This window comes from Aquarana catesbeiana, linkage group LG02 (genome assembly GCF_042186555.1).
Source record: "Aquarana catesbeiana isolate 2022-GZ linkage group LG02, ASM4218655v1, whole genome shotgun sequence".
In the NCBI taxonomy this organism is placed as follows: Eukaryota; Metazoa; Chordata; class Amphibia; order Anura; family Ranidae; genus Aquarana; species Aquarana catesbeiana.
The window spans coordinates 80,522,113-80,542,822 of NC_133325.1; the positions used below are offsets into that span (position 1 = coordinate 80,522,113).

Below are 20,710 nucleotides of genomic sequence, written 5' to 3' on the forward strand. Positions count from 1 at the left end.
AACAAGAAATACACAAATCTGGAACGTACAAAGTTCAACTTTTGTGGAAATTGAAGGCAATATCAGACATTATTTATAAATCAGACAGTATTTATAAACTATGTTTGATATTTAGATGGGGTGAAGTCACCCCTGGAAAAGCCAAATTTTGAAGATGCACACAAATTGCCGAATGTCAACATGTGCTAGCTGCCATCATGGGGGATCAATGGATGTGTTTTGTGGGTGCAACCCCTTCCTCTCAGCTACTTTATTATTGAGGAAGGGGTTGCACCCCCAAAACGCATACATTGATCTCGCGTGATGGCAGATAGCACTTGTTGACACACTGTGTGCATCTTTAAAATTTGGCTTTTCGAGAATATGTCAAAAAAAAAAATTCTCCGGAGCTAAAAAATGAAATAATTCTGGATTTCGAGGGGTTTTAAACTCTCCCTAAAACATCAATGATGTTCTTCATTTTGCAATGTTATTCATTTTGTTTAGAACATCATTGATGTTTTGCTTGATGTTTTCCAAGTCCCTATTACACCCGATGATCTTCCCGATCAGGATCTGGGCACTTTCACTGGTGAAATGACCTTCATCCACAACATCACGATCACCTAAAAATATAGAAACAAAAACACACCATGTATTATAAATATGCCGGCATCCATCTCTTACCTGAGCCTGTGGTCGCAGACACTCACCGGTTGTGGTGACAATTTCCACCACGTCTTCCTCCTTCTCCTCCTGTTGTGTTTGTGGCATTTCCACCTCTTCCTGAGGTAGGGGGTTCGTGGTCTCCTCTGATGAGTGGTGTCCTCCGAGTCTTTTCTCACCTATGTAAAAAAAAAATAGGTATACTTATACTCATTCAACTCACCATAATCCAGAATCAGTGGGACCCCTGAGCGTGTCACCTGCCACGTGACCTGCCACCAGATGCCACCAGGTGCCCCCAGCAGAGTCTGTCCTACATCAGGTGCCCCCAGCAGAGTCCCTCCTTATATCAGATGTCCCCAGTGGAGCCCCCCTTACATCAGATGTTCCCAGCGGATCCCCCATTACATCAGGTGTTCCCAGCGGGGAGCCCCCCCTTACATCAGATGTCACCAGCGGAGCCCCCCTTACATCAGCCCCCCTCACATCAGGAGTCCCCAGCGGAGCCCCCCTCGCATCAGGTGTCCCCAACGGAGCCCCCCCTCGCATCAGGAGTCCCCAGCATAGCCCCCCTCGCATCAGGAGTCCCCAGCTTAGCCCCCCTCACATCAGGAGTCCCCAGCGGAGCCCCCCTTGCATCAGGAGTCCCCAGCGGATCCCCCCTCGCATCAGGAGTCCCCAGCGGAGCTCCCCCCTTGCATCAGAAGTCCCCAGCAGAGCCCTCCTCGCATCAGGAGTCCTCAGCAGAGCCCCCTCACATCAGGAGTCTCCTGTGGAGCCCCCTCTCACATCAGGAGTCCTCAGCGGAGCCCCCTCACATCAGGAGTCCCCATTGGAGCCCCCCTCGCATCAGGAGTCCTCAGCAGAGCCCCCTCACATCAGGAGTCCCCAGTGGAGCCCCCCTCACGTCAGTAATCCTCAGCGGAGCCCCCCTCACATCAGGAGTCCTCAGGGGAGCCCCCTCACATCAGGAGTCCTCAGCGGAGCCCCCCTCACATCAGGAGTCCCCAGTGGAGCCCCCCTCACATCAGGAGTCCTCAGTGGAGCCCCCCTCATATCAGGAGTCCTCAGTGGAGCGCCCCTCACATTAGGAATCCCCAGCGGAGCCCCCCCTCACATCAGGAGTCCCCAGCGGAGCCCCCCTCACATCATGAGTCCCCAGTGGAGCCCCCCCACATCAGGAGTCCTCAGCGGAGCCCCCCTCACATCAGGAGTCCCCAGTGGAGCCCCCTCACATCAGGAGTCCTCAGTGTAGCCCCCCTCACATCAGGTGTCCCCAGCGGTGAATCCGCCGCCATTACAGAAGGCCAAGGGGGAACAAAATAATGTCTCCGCCGGCCGCCTGGTTACAATAGACCCACCGCCCACCCCCCGCCCCTTTCCATAACAGACTGGCAGCAGGGAGGAGTGGGGCGGGGCGGGGATGGGCAGAGCAGGGCGGAGGGTGGGTGGGGCAAAGCGGGGGGTGGGCGGTGCCGCAGCAGCTCGGTTTCTATTGTAGCCACCCAGCTCCACTCCACTTCTCAAAAACATTGTCTCTGCTGGCCGCAGACCTCTAGCGGCGGCGGCAAAAAATCAGGAAAAAGTGGATTTCTCTGGACATTTCCCGGAAATTAATAAAATCGGGAAAAAAGTCTAAATCCCGGGAATGTCCCGGGAAATTTTGGGACAGTTGGTAAGTATGCAATCACAGCTGATCAAGATGTAAAAAGGAAGAGCCGTTTATTGGCTTTTCCTCACTCGCGTCTGACAGACGCGAGTAGAGGAGAGCCAATCAGCTGCTCCTCTGACGGGGGGGGTCTGCGCTGATTATTTATCAAAGCAACCCCCCGCGGATGCCTGCCCAGGACCACCAGGGATGCCACCAGGGATGGCCACCACTGATGATCACCAGGTATGGCATCTCTGGTGGCCTTGGTAGGCAATGTGTGCCCACACAGGATGCCAATGTGTGCCCACACATAATGTCAATTAGTGCCCACCAGCAATACCTGCCAGTGCCTTAATAGCAGCAATGCCCATCAGTGCCATTTATCAGTGCAAATCAGTGCCACTCATCAGTGTCCATCATTGCCACCTATCAGTTCCCATCTGTGCCCATCAGTGCCCACCTATCAGTGCCCATTAGTGCCGCCTATCAGTGCCCATCAGTGCCACCCATAAGTACCCATCAGTGCAGCCTTTCAGTGCCCATCAGTGCCGCCTATGAGTGCCCATCAGTGCTACCTATGAGTGCCCATATGTGCCGCCTATGAGTGCCCATCAGTGCTGCATATCAGTGCCACCTATCAGTGCCTATCAGTGCCACCTATCAGGCACATAAGTGTTGCATATCAGTGCCCATCATCAGTGCCTATTAGTGCCACCTCATCCATGCTCATCAGTGCCACCTTATCAGTGCCCATCAGCGAAAGAGAAAACGTACTTGTTTACAAAATTTTATAATAGAAACAAAGAAAAACTTTTTTTTTGTGCAAATTTTCAGTCTTTTTTTATTTGTTTAGCAAAAAATAAAAACCCCAGAGGTGATCAAATACTACCAAAATAAAGCTCTATTTGTGGGAACAAAATGATAAAAATGTTGTAGCATGACCGCGCAATTGTCATTTAAACAGGGACAGTGCTGAAAGCTGAAAATTGGCTTGGGCAGGAAGGGGGGAAAGTGCCCAGTATTGAAGTGGTTAAATAAAATGAGTTCCTGCTCATTTTTTTCTCTAATTTTTTAAACTATAATATATATATATATATATATATATATATATATATATATATATATATATATATACACATAAGTTTTTACATTTTTTTTCCATTTTTGAGTTTAGTGTCACATAAAAAAACATGCACAATTGTAAAAAAGAGCCTTTTATCAGAAATGCATTGAATCAAACTTTTGAACAAAACTTTTTTTTTTTATCTACAGTATCACTTATTTTAAAATAAACACAGTTAATATAGAAAAAAATACACTTTTTCATTTTGTTACGTGTTTTATTCTATAGATTAAATAGAAAATAAAATACATTTTGTGACACAATATTGACAAAAGAAAGCATTCTTTGTCCCAAAATTATGTATATATTACTTTATAATCTTAGATTATGACAAAGTTATAATGTGCCAACGCCTGCCAATCCCCAACAGTCCCTTAACACTGATGTTATCTACTGCCAGCAGACTCTCTTTTGTATCCTGAAAGACCTCTGCTGCCGGTCAGCCAGTGGAAAGTGTCCACATCATGTCCGTAGTAACATGGAGACCCAAAGGTGGACCTCATCACAAGACTGCCGATTAAAGTGAGTAAAAGTAAAGGGTGGGAGGGAAGCCGATATGCAGTATGCCAGGTTGGGGTAGTATAGTGGCAGGTTGGGGTGGTATAGTAGCAGTTTAGGATAGTATATAGCAGTATAGTTGCAGGATAGAGTAGTATAGGGCGGTATAGTGGCAGGTTAGGTTAGTATAGGATGGTATGGTGGCAGGTTGAGGTGGTATATTGGCAGGTTGGGATGGTATAGTGGCAGGTTAGGGTTGTATATGGTGGTATAGTGGCATGTCGGAGTGGTATAGTGGTAGGTTAGTATTTGGCGGTATAGTGGCAGGTTGGGGTGGTATAGGGTGGTATGGTGGCAGGTTAGGGTGGTATAGTGGCAGGTTAGGGTAGTATAGGGCGGTATAGTGGCATGTTGGGGTGGTATAGTGGCAGGTTAGGGTAGTATATAGCGCTATAGTGGCATGTTGGAGTAGTATAGTGGCAGGTTAGGTTAGTATTGGACAGTATAGTGGCAGTTTGGGGTTGTATAGGGCGTTATAGTGGCAGGTTGGGGTGGGTTAGGGTGGTATAGTGGCAGATTAGGGTAGTATAGGGTGGTATAGTGGCATGTTGGGGTGGTATAGTGGCAGGTTAGGGTAGTATATGGCGCTATAGTGGCATGTTGGAGTAGTATAGTGGCAGGTTAGGTTAGTATTTGACAGTATAGTGGCAGGTTGGGGTGGTATAGAGTGGTATGGTGGTATAGGGTGGTATGGAGGCAGGTTGGGGTGGTATAGTGGGAGGTTAGTATTGGGCAGTATAGTGGCAGGTTTGGGTGGAATAGAGTGGTTTGTTGGCAGTTTGGGGTGGTATAGTGGCAGGTTAGGGCTGTATACTGTGACAGTTTGCTCAATCACTTACTGCATGGCTGGAGATGCAGACACCAGGGGCTGCTGTGTTCGCTCCTCTTTCTGCCGCGGGATCAGCCTGTGAACAAGTCTTTGGGAGGAGTGGAGGAGGCAACCACACCCCGGCTCTGCCCACCAACCCCGGCTTCCTCGGAAGATATTGAAGATCCTAGAGGGACAATCACAACTGATTGGATGACAGGGGAGTGTTATAGGCAGCCTCCCCCACCCCACTGGGCCCCCCCGCGGACCCAATAGACTTTGTCAAGCAGTACATATTTGCAAAGCTGAAAGGATGGGGAAAGTGTAGCCCCCGCCCCCTGCTGATTATGACGGCCCTGCCCACCCCTCCGGGATGCTCAGTGCGAGTCAACCCCAATGAGAGCGCCTGGTAGGCTGCTGGGGGTGGGGCTGGATCTCTGTCTGCTGTGATGTGCTTCTCCTTATCTTGCCTGTGACAGCTGAGCTCCTCACGAGTGCCCCGATGTGACAGTGTGCGCCGCTGCCGACATAACACAGGCATAACATCTAACGTAAGAGGGAGGCCGCACGGGCCCCCTTAGAGCATGGGCGAGGTTGCAGTTGTGACCCCTGCAACCCCCATGATTCCTTACATGCTAGATGATACGGTAAAAATAAGCAATATGCCTCAATGTCTTCATAGTGCCAACATCCTAACTAGCCTATATTCAGCTAAAAAACAATCCAACACGCAAAGTCCACGCTTGGCTAACAGCTTTACACTTTGGATGCAGGCCCATCTCTCATCACAGTCCACCAAACAATATCGAGTAAACATCACACACCAAGTTCGGTTACAACATCTTTATTCCCCATGAAAGATCACATCACCTCAGATCCTCACTTCTGTTTTGCCCAGCAAGGCCCGAATGCATCAGCTAGGTGGGGCGATAATCCTATAATTAAGCTCTTGTTGGGTAAAATGCATTAGCCAGTATAGATCCTAGATTGAGTTATCATCCTACGATTGAGCTCCTGTTGGGCAAAATGTGCAAGGTTGGGTGATCATCAGAGACTTCCATGTGAAATAAAGACATGTTAACAGAACGTGCTCCATAACTTTTGGTTGCCTGCATACAGGCATGTAGGCAGATAAGATGTATGATCAAAATCATACTCAGAAAATTTGTTATTAGGTACCATATCCTCTTCCTTGTACACAATTTTTTTTTAAGGAAAGAAATGATTGCCACCCTTGGTGTGTCACTAAATCCTAATGCTGGAAATGTATCCACTTGAGCTCCAAAAGATTTTACCCGATTCATGACCAGACCATTTTTTGCAATTCAGCACTGCTCTACTTTAACTGCTCTACTTCTACTCTAATTGTGCGGTCAAAAGGCTTTCTGTTGGATTGGCATACTGCTGCTCCAATTCCCTAATGTGTCTAGTCAACTGTTCCTCATGTGCCCTTGTGTTAGATTTAATACCATTTATAGTGGATATAAACACACCCCCCCCTAAGAAAGCACTTCAAGGAGAAGTTCAGCCTGAGCTTTTTAGGCTGGGCTTCTCCTAAGGGTCACAGGAGTGCAATTTGTTTTGCTCTTCTGTGATCCGTTTTCAGCGGAGAGGGTTGTGAAGTCTGCTCTCCGCTGACGACACTGCCATCAGTCGAGGCAGCGCGTCATCCCGACTTCCAAGTCTGGATCCGCCAGCTGCCTTGATTGATGGCAGTCTCAGTAAGCCGCTGAGACGGCCGCTCCCCGTCCCTCCACAGCTCAGTACTCCTCCCCCCTCCTTGGGGAGGAGTAAGAACCGAGCCATCCGCGGTGTTCGGTGGCTCGGTTCTCAGTGCAGAGACGGCGGGGGACAGCTGCAGCATCGGTCTGATGCTCCATCTACGAGGTAAGTATGAATCTCAAATTTAAAAAAACATACTTCTCTTTTAAAGTGGAGTTCCACCCAAAAGTGGAACTTCCACTCATCAGGTTCCTCCCCCCCTCCGGTGACACAGTTGGCACCTTTCAGGGGGGAGGGGGGTACAGATACCTGTATATTACAGGTATCTGTACCCACTTCCGGCGTGGATAGCCGCAGAATCTGCGGTTATTTACGCCACTTCCTGCTCCCTCCCCGCTGCCTGCTGGGAAACACACGGGTCCCAGAGGCAGCAGGGAGCATTCGTATTGCGCGGCGCGACTCGCGCATGCGCAGTAGGGAACCGGGAAGTGAAGCCGCACGGCTTCACTTCCTGATTCCCTTACCGAAGATGGAGGCGGCAGCACCCGAGGACAGAGAGACGCTTCGGCCTCGGGTGCCGACATCGCGGGCGCCCTGGACAGGTAAGTGTCCATGTTTTAAAAGTCAGCAGCTGCAGTATTTGTAGCTGCTGACTTTTAAAAAAAAATTTTTCGGCGGCGCTCCGCTTTAAATGCATTCCAGCGTAGTAGTCCATCCTCATATAATGCATTCTCGTGGAAAAAATGTCAATTTGGGACCTAATGTCAGTATCAGAGGGCAATAAATCTAGCCAATATGCATTTAACCACAAGTTAGCTCTTTTTAGATTAGTCCGCAATTTTGCTTTGAGCCAAAAAACTAAGGGAGCGTGATCAGAGACCCCTCTCTGTGCATACTCTATCCTACTCACTAGGGGGAGAGCGGATGCAGATCCCACACAGAGGTCTATGCGGGACAGAAAGAAGTGGGTTTTAGAGAAGCACGAAAATTGGGGTGTATAAGGGTGTTTCACATGCCACATGTCAACCCATCCCATTTCTGCAAGAAATCTGGAAAGAGCGGTGCCCCTAGCGGAAGATGTTACGTTGGTCGCAGGGTGTCTATCCAATGGAGGATCGAATATCCCATTAAAGTCCCCCAAGATATAAATAGGGGCATCAGGGTAAGATGATGCAAAGGACTCTAATCCTCCCAGCACTACTGAGGAGAACAAAGGCGGTATATATATCATTGCCAGCACACAAGTGCCTGTATACACTTTGCAGTAGAGAAACACATAGCATCCTTCTGAATCAATGTGTGAGTGAAATTCCTGGAAGTCAAGGGATTTATGCACCAAGATGCTCACCCCCCTAGAATAGGAGGTGTGAACAGAGTGGTTTGCCCGGCCTACCCAGGAATAACCCATACAACTCACAGATTCCCTGGTGAGGTATGTTTCTTGTAGTCCAAAAAGTGCAGGGTGATACTTGCGAAGGACAGTGGACACCATCATCCTTTTTAAAGGGCTACCAAGGCCTCAAACATTCCAAAATGTGCGCCAACATGGGCCGGGGAGCATTCAACAGCAAAGCTCTGGTGGGGACTCGTGGGCTATTTCAACAGTAAATAAGGGGGTGAACGTCTCCTTACCAAAAGTATTTAAAAGCCATTGTTCAACAAACGCAGTAGGGTCCCTGCCCTCTACTTTCTCCGGTAACCCTACTATACGCACATTGTTACATCTCAGTCTCTTTTCAATGTCATTGGCCTTAGCTCTGTTGTCATACGCCAAGTGAGCAGTGATTGGGATTCATGGATCAAGGGTGGCAGCTTATCCTCCAAATCGCTAATGCGTCCCTCCACAGCCAATGTTCTTTCACAGATTTTTTTTATATCCTGCCTTAGAAGAGCCACTTCCTCAGTCAATCCCCTTGTCAGGATCACTTAGTGCTCCTGCTACTCATTCCAGCATCCAGGTGTTGGCTGTTGCATTCCCCCTGTCTGTGTTCACCTGGAAGGTGATTGATCTGGTCAGTCACCCAATATAAGCAAACGGAACACTCTATCCCTTGCTTGTGATACAGACAGTATACCTGCATTGTTCCTGATCAAGCCTCGGAAAGGATATTTGACTATTCCCTGAACTCTGCCTGCCTTTTTACCACGCTATCTGTCTGCTAAACTGCAAGTATCTGTTTGCTTTACTCAGTTCACGTCTGCCTTGGCGTGGTGGCCAGACACTATAGCATTGTGTACAAGTTCTGGGGTCAACCAAGTACCGGTAGGCCTGCTTGTCTTATGGGAAAGGGGGCTGCTATAGGTGAAGCACACAGTAGCTAGCTATAGTGTCTGACCACCTACATTTGGGTAGACACTCGTGACATTCGTGACACCCCCTCCAATCTGATGTTCAAATTGTTAACAGACGCTGTACACTTTTGTACCACCCGCAGGATCTGGCTTAATGTAGGTTGTTTTTCCTCCTCAGTACAATTCTCCTAACCTGATAAGTGTTCAGAGTAAGGCAATGACATGGAGTCCACTCCTGTTCCCTGTTGCTTTTATTAGAGTAGTGCCCCGTACACACGGTCGGACTTTGTTCGGACATTCCGACAACAAAATCCTAGGATTTTTTCCAACGGATGTTGGCTCAAACTTGTCTTGCATACACACGGTCACACAAAGTTGTTGGAAAATCCGATCATTCTGAACGCGGTGACGTAAAACACGTACGTCGGGACTATAAACGGGGCAGTGGCCAATAGCTTTCATCTCTTTATTTATTCTGAGCATGCGTGGCACTTTGTCCGTCGGATTTGTGTACACACGATCGGAATTTCGGGCAACGGATTTTGTTGTCGGAAAATTTTATATCCTGCTCTCAAACTTTGTGTGTCGGAAAATCTGATGGAAAATGTCCGATGGAGCCCACACACGGTCGGAATTTCCGACAACACGCTCCGATTGGACATTTTCCATCGGAAAATCTGACCGTGTGTACGGGGCATTAGAGAGTTTTTACAGCTGAAAAACTCCTCAAAGAGTTACATGTCAGAGTTTGTTCATTTAAAGAGTTCAGTTTTATAATAGTATGTGATAACATCTAAAATAAGGTGCCCTGAAAGAGAACCTGGCAGAAAAAGGGTTTTACAAAGAATTGGGGGTGTGTTGACTTCATGCTTTGCTGGAACTTCTGTTAGGCTTGCACCAATAGAACCTACTGGCTGAACTAAACAACATCCTTCAGTATGCCTGTAACATCACTAGGCTGCCAGTGCAAATTCTGCAAAGAGCATATGACCAAGGCCAGAACAAAGGTTCCTGCAGATGTTACAGAACACACCTTCTTGCCTGTGAAAACAATTAGTTTCTGCTCTGTAGCAAGATAAAAAAAGGCTAAATGCTGAAACCTGGAAATATAACTCGTCAGACTGGATGCCAGTGGCAACACCTGGGCACTACATAACTTAAAGGGAAACTCCACTTTCATGGGAAAAAACAAAACAAAAAAAAGCATATACAAATGTGACACAAGCCATATTGTAATTAAATGTTATTAAAAATGACCTTTCTTTTCAATCTGCAGCCCTTTTTCTGTAAAATTTAATTCAGTATGGCAACCTCTTTTCCCCTAAAACAATTTTAAAATTTTGTATTTTTTGATCCATTATTGTTTTAACATATGTTATTTTTTTATTTGTTTAATTTATTTATTTATTTGTTTATTTTTTAGTATTGCATTAATAATTAGCAAGATTCATATATATATATATATATATATATATTTAATTAAAAAAATCTTTGCAATCACTTGGACCAGAATTGTAACTTTAGCATCATTACGAAACAAGACTAATGTAAACGTAAGTATATTGTTTATTTACCGTAATGCTATTTTTTAAAACTGATGCTGAACAAATTCTTTTTTTTTTTTTAGTTTTGTTACCTTTTTTGTCAATAGATTGCATGGATAATAAAATAGTTTTTGCAATACAATTTCACCAAAAGAAAGCCTTCTCTGACCTGAAAAAAAATGTATATATTATCTTACATTATCGCCAAATAAACAGGCCCATAGGGGATATACAGGGTGGGGGATGAAGTGGTTAAACAAGCTGTGCAGAGTCATCCATTTCTGCTCCTTAGTGTGTTTTAGTACCTCCAGGCATGAGATGGAAAATGTTTCTCGGCTGTGACCAAAGTGGGAATTTTGTTAAGTAGAAGCATTACACATATTTCAGGTTTCCAACTGCCAAACTAAACAGTTTTCTTTATGCAAAGCAGAATATGTGGATATGTTTCATAACTGCTGGAGTTACCACTGGTAAAAACAAGGAAAATGTTAGTTGCAGTTAATATGACACAACTATGTTAGCTAAGTGTTATTGTGTTTCTGTTTTAAAAGTTTTAGCATAATTCAAGTTTGCCAAATCTGTCATGTCACACAGAAAGATAATAAAAACAAAATGGATTTAGCCGAGAAACATATGGCATTACAAATTAAGAAATTAAAGTGGTATTTATGGGAGATCTTGAAAAAGCAACAGTAGCTGAATTTCTCTGGAGATATAGCAATTCCTGTGCCTTGATGCCTAACAGGTATAAGGCCTCCTTCACTTGGTCGTTTAGGCAAACATCGGATCCAGCAGCAAGAATCAGCATTTGCATTCATTTTTTTGTTTTTTTGACAAATATTGGACACATTTTTTTGGATATTTTTCATTTGAGTGATTTATAAAGCCTGTTTCATTTTATTATTTGATCTTTGATTTTCGTTGTCATTGATAATTAATTCCATTTGCGTTATAAAGTGAATTTAAGAGTTGCTTTAAATTCGTAACTAATAATAACAATTTTTAAAAAAAATTTTCTGGAACTTGGGGTACTAAAGAGAAATGATAATGCTTTGATCCCTTTAATTTAAGCAAGCCATAGATTATGCAAGCTTATTTTCTTCAACCATGGGTTGAAGGAAAGAAATTTTCTGGAATCCCCTATCAACACAGTTAGGTCATACAAAAAAAAATGAACAGGCTGGTTGTAGTGAAGTTGATCGATAGATCAACTTCACTACAACCAGCCTGACCATAGATGGATCAAAATTTGTTTGGTTCCCGATGAATTGGCTGAATTTCGATCAGTCTAATTTTTTTTAAGTTTCAAACTATTTTTTTATTTTACAATTTATAGTGGCAATCTTTGTTTCCAGAGCACTATAGGTTAGCTAAAGAAACAACACAATACTACTGCTTGCTTTTATTTGAGTCATTTATTAAGGAATGAGTTACTGAGATAAGTAATTTTGTTGTGTAAACAACAGACTTCTTTAATTAAAGAAGCAATCTAATAACATTTAAAATGTAAAAAAATGAGTCTAAATATAAAACTACTGGCTCAAAAAATGCACAATGATAAAAAATATGCTATATTTCATTAGATGCTTAAAGTATCAGCACATAGTGGTCATGCGGATACATACTATATTACGTGTGCCACGTCCTGTAATAGTTATATGCAAAGAGAGAAATAGATTGGGCTTTGGACTTTTTAGGTACAATAATCACTGTAGTTGGTGTAAATTAAAATCTAATTTATTAAAGATTTTTTTAAATGTAAAGGTAAAAAAGACAGACACAGAATTCAGCTCATAATCACACATTTACAAGTTATACACTCCATACATAGCTTAGTGGTGTAGGGATTAGTTAAGTACTGATTGGAAGTGCCAATCCTGTTTACATACGATTGTACTGTATTTGACAAAAAGCTATGCGGTGGTAACAGCCAGTATCTGAGATTTGCTCGACATGTTGCACGCCACAGGCGCTTCTTCAAGAGCACAGAACTGAATACTGTAATAAACAGAACATTCAATAAATAGCATAAGTATATTACACACAGTTATAGCTAAGTAATGTATTAGTGATATCATAGATTCCAAAATATTGCCAACAGTGTCCATCAGAAAGTGCTATTCCCACAAGGTCCGGGCATTATTCATATACTATGGGGACGTATGCAACATGGTATTAATGTTAATGTATAGACTGTGGTCTCTGAGGGTTTATGGCTTATTTGAGGTAATTGTACAACAGCACATAACAGCAGGTAAAAGACATTAGAAAATACTACAGTAAAAGCATCACATATGTTTTTAAAAAAGATTATTTATATCAGTAACTGAAGGAGGACAAAGTTGTTGAGGGCCCAATTAAATTTTTGTGGTGCATTAGCACACATTATGGTGTGTTGCTTTAAGGCAGCCCATAAAAAAAATGGACTAGAATGTCCTGAAAACCTACAAAACTTCACAAAATTCTAACAAACCACATCTTACTATAGTGCCTTGCTGTGCATTGTGGTGTGCTGCAATGCATGTGTATTGACTTAATGTATTGGAGCAGCATTCAAAATGAATGGCAGTACAATGCAGAAACACAAGATGCAGATAAATGGGCCCTAAATGTCTAAGTATTTCGGTGACAAGGGGGAGAGATTAGATACAACTTATTGAGGATTCTGTGTAGACATTGGGTCCATTCTTGCAGAATTTCAAACACTGGCAAACCTACCTCCAAAGCTACCATTGGCTACTCCTTTAAAAATCATCTAACTCAATATTTCCCGACCTTTTTTCACTTGAGGCACTCTTTAAAATTAAACAATCTCAAGGCACCCTTTAAAGTTATGGACAGTCTCGAGGCACTCCATTCTAAAAAAACTAAAAAAAAAATACTCTAATAGCTTTACACAATGCAACAGCATCCACACGTAGGACGTCCAATGTTAGAGGTTACACTTTTGCACACTGGTACTGACTAGTATTCCAATGTTTCTCTTCTCCCTCAACTTCTCTCCATCAGTCAGCTAATGTCACCCCAGTGCTGAGGGAGAGGGGCACAGAAGGGTCAAACAAGGATGCTGTGGAGGCAACAGACATGCTCCTTATTAACTGATGATGTCCTTGATTGTTAGGATGCCAGTGTCTATAAAGTCATAATGGTGCATAATGAAAACTTTTGTAACTTTGTGTAACTAAAAGACAGGCTTGATCCACCTGCTGGTTTATATTCAATTTTTGATACATTTTTAGGCATTTTGCCAAGGCACCCCTGAAGAAACCTCAAGGCACCCCAGGGTGCCTGGGCACCTTGGTTGAAAAAGGCTGATCTAGCTTACAATACTGTATTAGATCAAAAACCGACAGTCGTGTATTATTGTGATTGGGAATATTTCCTTATCACTTCCGATATATTATCACTAAAAATGTGCTGTCTCTGCAGTAAAGATATGCATCTAAAATGAGTAACATACAATGACATGAACAAGCCTCAAGGTCTCTGTAGCCTAATCATTCCTGGTTGTCCTACAATTTGGGATTTCCCAGACTAGTTGCACAGCCTCAGGCATGGGATGGATAATGTTTCAGCAAATGATAGTCAGTTATGAGCAAAGGAGGGTTTTTTTCTATGAAAACTTTAAATACATCTGATCTTTTCCATTGCTAAACAAACATGATGCTCTCTGTAGTGTAAAACATGTGATCTGTGTTGCATCTGGATCTCCCCTCAAGCCATTTACCTACCGCTGGAAATACCATGACTAATTTATCTGAACTTAGTGCTCTTACAGCTACATAAATGTGTGCTTCATTATTACACACATTGCTGCTATGCAAATGTAGAATTTGGACTGAAATTTAATGTTACTGCCGAGCACTGGTAATGCCTAGCCCATCTTGTGGTTTTTACATTTATTTAAACATCTTACAAAAACATAGACTTGCCTTAATTGATTCTGTCAAGACTAAGTAAATAAACTTGTACAAGTTAGGTCGTTGTTTCATGCTTCTGACAAATTTTGGAAATGCACAGATTGTTTCTCACTCCAGGGCTTGTCCTATTCTGAACCATGATAGAAGTCATGCATTACGTGGCATAGTGGCACCATCTAGAGGCACAGGAGATGAGCCTCTCCCAGAACTCTAACTCTGTGCGCTGTAATAATTAATGGATCGGGAAGAAAATAATACTTGTCACAGTAGCCGTTCAGAAAAGCCACTTCTAGGGTGGCATTTTAAATGCTTAGTTCACCCTGATATTTCATAAGTGGACTACCCCTGATGATACCAAGATGAAACGTAATCATTCTTTGCCAGGGGCTGAAATTTTGTACTTGATTTCATGGACCAAGTACCTTTCACAAATAAATACAGAGACATTTCCAAGCTCAAACTTACCAACCAGCCAGCAACCAACCGAATTGACCTGTCTAAAAATATTCGTTAAGAACAGGGGTGTATCACGGCCTTGTTTACTTCTATGGGGCACATTGGCAGGCAGTACATGCCTTACTTTTTTGCCGCAATGCAAAGTCTCAAATTTTTTGTATGGGGCTGTCTGGCAGCCATTGCTGGGTTTTGACCACCCGAGAAGATGGTCGTAAGTATGAAAATGGTCTGTCCATCTATTAAAGGGGGTCTTTCTAGCCATCCTCGTGTATAAACATGCACACCCAAGTCATCTATACATCAGCAATAGATGTTTACACCATAAACTAAATAGTGGGAACAATGGAGAGAACCTGTCAGGAAACTACCTGGAGGAGAGCTGCCTGTAGGCCTGGAACAGTGGCCAATTTCCAATATGGCCACACCTGTTTGAGCAGAAATTCGTGCACATATATTGGAGGCAAACATGCAAACATACGCTCGCCATGGTGCGCACAATGCACAACAGATCCTGGTGCCCTCTGGTAACTGTTGCACATGGACATTGCTGACTGGTCATTAGCTTCCTGTTCCCTTATTTTGCTTATGCTTCTGATTACCCGTTACCGACCCAGCTTGCCTTCGGATACCTCTTGTCTTTCTCCCGGCTCTGACCTCTGGTTGCCCAGGGATCTGCTCTTGCCTCCTGTCCTGTGTATGACCTTGGCTTGCCTGACCATATCTCTGATCTCCTGTCGGCTGACCACTGGCTTACTGAACTTTGCATCTGTCCCTGACTACACCTTCTGCTTTGCCCTGTCTGCTGTGATTTGCCATGATGCCTACCTGCTGTACCCAGCCTGCTGTACCTACCTGCAGTACCAACCTGTTACTCCAACTTGCAGTATCCAGCACTTACCACTGCAAACTGCTTCGCTAACTAGCACATTTTGCCTTTAGCTTGCAGGGTAAAAAAAAAAAAAACGTCCAGCAGTTTACAACCATTTTAACCACTTGAGGTCCGGGCCATAACCGAATGATGGCTACAGCGCGGACCTCAATCTCCGGGAGGCCGTCATAGGACGTCCTCCCCTTTCCTCGTTTCCCGTGCGCGCTCACGTGTGCGCATCGGGGAAATTCTGTGCTGGCCGTATCCCTTGAACACAGCCAGTCACAGATCGCGGTAAACGGCCAATCACAGCGGCCGTTTACAGCGCGATCGCCGGTTCCAATGAGAGGTGATCTCAAATGTAAACATATGAGATCATCTCTCATTGCCGTCTCTCTCTCCTCACACAGAGACCGCGTGTGAGGAGAGAGAGGATACTGCAGCGATCTGTGCCTTGTGTGAGTTCTACCATCTATTTACCTGTTGTGAAAGTGATCAAACAGTGCCCAAACAGTGCCCAAACAGTGCCCAAACAGTGCTCAAACAGTACAGTGGGATCTGTGCCAGTCAGTGCCCATCTGTGCCAATCGGTGACCACCTGTGCCAATCGGTGCCCACCTGTGCCCACCCGTGCCAATCTGTGCTCACCTGTGCCCACCTGTGCCCATCTGTGCCATTGGTGATCAGTGTCCAGACATCTGTGCACATCTGCAATCAGTGCCCACCTGTGCCACCTAATCAGTGCCCACCTGTGCCACCTCATCGGTGCCCATCTGTGCCACCTCATCGGTGCCCATCTGTGCCACCTCATCGGTGCCCACCTGTGCCAATCAGTGCCCATCTGTGCCGCCTCATCAGTGCACATCTGTGCAATCAGTGCACATCTGTGCCGCCTCATCAGTGGTCATCTGTGCTGCCTCATCAGTGCCCACCTGTGCCACCTCATCAGTGCCCATCTGTTCTGCCTCATCAGTGCCCATCTGTGCCACCTCATAAGTGCACATCTGTGCCACCTCATCAGTGCAATCAATCAGTGCACAACTGTTCCGCCTCATCAGTGCCCATCTGTGCCACCTCAGTGCCCATCTGTGCCACCTCAGTGCCCATCTGTGCCATCTCATCAGTGCCACCTCATCAGTGCATATCTGTGCCATAAATTAGTCCCCATCTGTGCCACCTCAGTGCACATCTGTGCAATCAATCAGTGCCTATCTGTGCAGCTTCATCAGTGCCTATCTGTGCAGCTTCATCAGTGCCTATCTGTGCAGCTCCATCAGTGCCCATCTGTGCCGCCTCATCAGTGCCCATCTGTGTAATCAGTGCACATCTGTGCTGCCTCATCAGTGCACATCTGTGCAGCCTCATCAGTACCGCCTCATCAGTGCACATCTGTGCCGCCTCATCAGTGCACATCTGTTCCACCTCATCAGTGCCCCTCTGTGCCACCTCATCAGTGCCCCTCTGTGCCACCTCAGTGCCCATCTGTGCTCATCAGTACCGCCTCATCAGTTCCGGCTTAGCACACACCTGTGAAGTCGCATCATCACCAGCAAGCATGTCCAAAAGAGTCTTTTCCGCCGAGGAGGCATACCAGATTCTTTCCCAGGCCGACAAGAGCAACGGGGAGCTCTCTTGTTCGGATTCCATTTCAAACTCCGATTCTGAGTCGGACGTCAATTATGAGCCAGTCCTCAGTAGTGGAACACTGAGTGACTCAGAGGAGGAAGATATTCTGCCCGCCAAACGAAGGCGTTCTAGTGTGGAGGCAGTGACATCCACCAGCACCGCAGTGCCTTCCACCAGCACCGCAGTGCCTTCCACCAGCACCGCAGTGCCTTCCACCAGCACTGCAGTACCTCCACAAAAAAGGCCAAGGACCCATGCCAGCCTTCCCTATGCCCTTCAAAACCCCTTGTGGCTTTCTCCTAATTCAGGAGAAGCCAACATTCCCCCTTTCACTGCCCAGCCAGGAGTCCAGGTGGACACGGAAAATTTTTCCCCAATCAATTTTTTTGATTTAATTTTTACAGAGGACATGTTATCAACAATTGTGGCTCAGTGCAACCTTTATGCACAGCAATTTATTTTAAATAACCCAACGTCCTATTATGCCCGTCCCTACGAGTGGAGAGACCTAACGGTGGAGGAGTTGAAGGTTTTTTTAGGCCTCACATTTGCTATGGGACTCACCAAAAAAAACACCTTGAATTCCTATTGCTCAACCCTCCCCATCCACCACATGCCCATCTTCTCCAAGGTAATGCCCAGAACCAGATACCAAATGATAATGAGGTTCCTTCATTTTAATGATAACACCCAGTGCCCTCCCCGAAATGACCCAAATTATGACAGGCTTTTCAAAATTCGGCCAATATTAAATTATTTTTCTGAATTATTCCCCCAGCTGTTTACCCGGACCAACATATATGTGTGGATGAGTCCCTTGTTAAATTTAGTGGCAGGCTTAAAATTAAGCAATTTATCCCCAGCAAAAGGGCCCGCTATGGGGTGAAGGTGTACAAACTATGTGACCGTGTCACAGGGTACATGTATGCCTTCAAAGTGTACGAAGGGAAGGACACCCAGCTGCAACCCCCTAATTGCCCGGACTACTTGGGATCAAGCGGGAAAATTGTTTGGGACCTGATATACCCCCTACTGGAAAAAGGCTACCACCTGTACATAGATAACTTCTACACATCTCTGCCCCTGTTCCACAACCTTCACCGGAAGAAGACGCCTGCATGTGGAACCATAAAAAGGAACCGGAAGGGCTTTCCTCAAAGTCTTGTCAATAAGAGTTTGAGGAAAGGAGAAATGGCAAGTCTGCGGAACAAGGAGATTTTGGCAGTGAAGTGGAGGGACAGAAGAGATGTCTGTATGTTATCTTCAATTCACAATGATACCTTCGTAGAAATCCCTAGAAGAAATGGCCCCATTCAAAAACCAAAATGCGTTTATGAATATAATTTGTACATGGGGGGAGTCGACTTCAATGACCAAGTGTTGGAACCATACCTTGCCACAAGACGGACATACCATTGGTATAAGAAAGTCGCAATTTATTTTTTTCAATTGGCCATATACAACTCATATGTAATTTACCGTAACTCCACCCAAAACCCCAAACGCTTCCTTGGCTACCAGGAGGAAATTTACACTGCACTTATATTCCCGAACGGCCCCCCCAGAAACCATCCGATCAGATGTTCTTAGTCGACTCTCCGAACGCCACTTTCCAGATAGACTCCCTCCCAGACCAACAGGCCAACGACGTCAAAAAAAATGTAAGGTGTGTACCAGAGCAGGAGTCAGAAGAGACACATCTTATTACTGTGCCCAATGCCCTTCCGAACCAGGCCTCTGCATAGGTGAATGCTTTCGCCGTTACCATACTTCACTAAATTATTAGTGAAGTATGGTAACATAATCCTCAGTTCCTGCCTTCACACACCTTCAGACCCCTTATGCCACTACCTGCTCTTTAACTGACCCTGGCTTGTTATTCGACCACGCTTCTGCCTGACGATTCTGTACATACCGCTGCCTGATCTGGAACTGACCCTGGACTGTTATTCGACCATGCTTCTGCCTAACGATTCTGAACATAACGCTGCCTGATCTGGAACTGACCCTGGACTGTGATTCGACCATGCTTCTGCCTAACGATTCTGTACATACCTCTGCCTGATCTGGAACTGACCTTGGACTGTTTGACCATGATATTTGCCTGCCTCTTGGACTGATCTTGTACCCTGCAACTGGACTAGTGGGATTCAACACAGGGGTCTCACATATGTGAGGGGCTCCAGAATTGTTTTTCTGGATGACGAAAACAATTTTTTTTGTTTTTTCATTCCTAGATTAGGGTCTGGAGACTCGGAGGCTTCAAAGAGATTTGGGTGGGAGAAGCCTCTACCCCTGTCCCCATTCTGTCCTGAATGAGGCCCTACTGCTGCCTGTAGGACTTACTGCCATTATGTCCCTACCTGTTGCACTGACCACACCACATGTTCCTGCCTACTACCAGGACCAATATTTATGGCACTTCTGACAATATCTCTGCCTGCACTAACCCTGGACTGTATATGGACAGTATTCCTGCCTGCTGCCTGGACAATTGTGTTTGCCGTTGCTGACCAAGTCCCTGAATGCTGCCTGGACCAGTGCTATCCTCCTGTGTACAACTGCGCTACTACAACCACAGGTAATCTTTTGTTTACACTTTGCTCAGCATAATGTATTTTGGGGTGTAATTCTTGGTATGTGCATGTTATGTGTTCCTGGAACACCTGACGGTGTTCCTTGCATATTGGATCTCTGTATGTGGTCAGGCTGTGTAGAAGTCTGACACATGTGGTATCGCCATACTCCGGAGGAGTAGCAGAATGTATTTTGGGGTTTCATGTTTGCTATCTAAATGCTATGTGTTGGAAATATCTTATAAACTTACAACTTTGTGTAAAAAAAAATGCGTTTTCATTTTTTTCCACATTTCCCAAAAACTTCTGGAAAAAAATGAACCATTCAAAAGTCTCATTATGCCTCATAGATTATACGTTGGGGTGTTAGCTTTCCAAAATGGGGTCATTTTGTGGGTGTTTCTATTGTCCTGGTGCTCCAGGGCCTTCAAAAGTGTAATAGGTGGTTGAGAAATGAGATGTGTAATTTTTGCTCCTAGAACACCTGATGGTGCTCCCCTGCATGTTGGGCCTCTGTATGTGGCCAGGCAGTGAAAAAGTTCCACACATGTGATATTGTAATACTCAGGAGGAGTAGCAGAATTTATTTTGGGGTGTCATTTTTGCTTTCTAAATGCTATGTGTTGGAAATATCTTATAAACGTACAACTTTGTGTAAAAAAAAATGCGTTTTCATTTTTTTCCACATTTTCCAAAAACTTCTGGAAAAAAATAAACTATTCAAAAGTCTCATTATGCCTCATAGATTATACATTGGGGTGTTAGCTTTCCAAAATGGGGTCATTTTGTGGGTGTTTCCATTGTCCTGGTGCTCCAGGGCCTTCAAAAGTGTAATAAGTGGTTGAGAAATGAGATGTGTAATTTTTGCTCCTAGAACACCTGATGGTGCTCCCCTGCATGTTGGGCCTCTGTATGTGGCCA

At 44.9% G+C, this 20,710-nt stretch overlaps 1 long non-coding RNA gene across 1 annotated transcript; it reads right to left on the minus strand.

Annotated features, from left to right (window-relative positions):
* Window positions 1-390: 390 nt before the first annotated feature.
* LOC141129779 (uncharacterized) lies at window positions 391-5,059 on the minus strand. The gene is made up of 3 exons (XR_012241862.1): window positions 4,817-5,059; window positions 693-824; window positions 391-605 (listed from the first exon to the last, which is right to left on the minus strand). It is a non-coding gene; the product is annotated as an uncharacterized lncRNA (long non-coding RNA).
* Window positions 5,060-20,710: the final 15,651 nt, after the last annotated feature.